This window comes from Octopus bimaculoides, chromosome 2, assembly GCF_001194135.2.
Source record: "Octopus bimaculoides isolate UCB-OBI-ISO-001 chromosome 2, ASM119413v2, whole genome shotgun sequence".
In the NCBI taxonomy this organism is placed as follows: Eukaryota; Metazoa; Mollusca; class Cephalopoda; order Octopoda; family Octopodidae; genus Octopus; species Octopus bimaculoides.
The window spans coordinates 505,462-507,378 of NC_068982.1; the positions used below are offsets into that span (position 1 = coordinate 505,462).

General features: G+C 35.5%; 1 protein-coding gene across 1 annotated transcript in view; it reads right to left on the reverse strand.

Annotated features, from left to right (window-relative positions):
* The window catches only part of LOC106870750 (uncharacterized), a 13,928-nt gene extending 12,350 nt beyond the window's left edge, over nucleotides 1-1,578 (reverse strand). Inside the window, exon 1 of the mRNA XM_014916945.1 lies at nucleotides 1,471-1,578. The gene's annotated coding sequence lies outside the window, so the exon portion shown is untranslated. The remainder of the gene's footprint in view (nucleotides 1-1,470) is intronic.
* Between the last annotated feature and the right edge of the window lie 339 nt (nucleotides 1,579-1,917).

The following is a 1,917-nucleotide window of genomic DNA, read 5'->3' on the forward strand; positions in this document are numbered from 1 at the left end:
ATATAACATAAATGTGTCAGATGTTGTTTACACGTAGTTGTAGATATTTAAGAAAGAAAAATATATAAAAACGCACAGGAGGTTTGTATAATAAAATTTATGCTAATATTAAGATCGTAATGAAACAAAGAATTATATGACAACATTATATAATAAACTGGGAGTACCGGTTTCGCGTCTTACGCTTATCGAACTTCCAAGGTCTTAGATTTCAGCCAGTTTTGTTGCTGAGAATAATTTTTGCAGTCAAAGGGACGTAACTCTTCAATTTTTCTGAAGATAATTTGGGATGGAACTGTTGAATTTATCTGAAAATGACAAGTTACTTTCAAAGTATTGTATACAGATTTGGTTCTGGTTTATATATCTGGATGAATGATTTTTTTTATTAAGACGAGTTTGTGTTCAGGTCCAGTCAGCAAATTTGTACAGACGGAATACACACATATATATATATGTAATTAAAAAAGTTAAAACGGGGAATTTTGCCTTCATTGCCTGTTTGTTGCTTCCGTAGAAATCTACGGATGCACAAACGCACAAAACGGAGAAAATGAAACAAATATGGACGATTAGTTCAGAAACACCCGCAAGTGGGGAAACAGTTCTCAAAATAGCCCCCAATTGTTTTCCCCCAAAATTCCTATGTCTCGGAATATACATAGTCCGAGGTATAATTTTGTAGAGAATTTCATTAAAAATATTCATTTTCTTGAAAGTTAAGACTAATTGAAGTGGACTCCAGTGAAGTTTCTGAAATTCCCCGATCCACCTCCTCCTAAAACACCCCCCCCCCACTATATTCGGAATCTGTATGATATAACACATATTCGTAGAAAATTTCATTATAAAATATCCATTTTTTAGAAAGTTATGATCAGCCAAAATCGGGGGCAGAAATCTGTAGTTATACCTATATATAACATAAATAAAAAGTGGCGCCCGCCAAATCAGAAAGATCCATATTGATCCTATATATATTTTATTACCTTCACGGTGTTTACCATTTTACAAAATCAAACTAGAAAACTGGACAAAACAGAGAACACAATTGAGGTACTACTAAAGCAGCGTGGGCCCGAACGCGCAGTCGCGCTAGCTAGTCTTGAGTGGTCGATCCTAACCATAACCCTATCCCTAACCCTAACCCTGTCCCTAACCCTAACCCTATCCCTAACCCTAACCTTAACCCTAACCCGCGTGTGCAAATGAATACGTGTTTAGGGTTAGGGTTAGGATCGACCACTCATGACTAGCTAGCGCGGACGCGCGACTGCGCGTTCGGGTCCGCGCTGCTTTAGTAGTACCCACAATTGATATCGAAGGAATACACAAACAAAATTTAACATTTACTCTTTGTTGACAAAAAAAAAAAAGATAATAATCCAACGAAATATTAACTTAAAATCATTTTTGCAGCAGAATGTAATGGAACGAAAAAAAGCAGATTTAGAGAGAATGTAAACTCACATTAGAACTAAAATTATGAAAAGTTGGACGGAGTAAAACGGCGCGGTTTTTATAGCAAAGAACACCCAAAAATATAACTTGGCTTCCCGTATAACCGAAACGAATAAGTTAATGCTTCGATGACGGAAGGAGGGTTCACAATTATTTCCTTTATTCACTTGCCCTATTAACCTATTAACCCGTTTGGTTGTTCTTTGTTTATCTGTTTTTAAGATTAAGCTTATTCATGAGTAACTCGTACGTTGTTTTCTAACCAATACTCAAGAAATTATGTAAATCTGATCGAAAGGTCTTACTCAACATTTTATTAAATTCAAATTCAATCGTTTAAACAGTTTTATAAATAAAACAGGAGTGCTCTCCCTTTGTCCATATTTCTGATAAAACACCTTTTCTTCTGAGAGTTACTTGTTGAGGAGGAGGTTGACAAGTATTGCATTTCTTAAC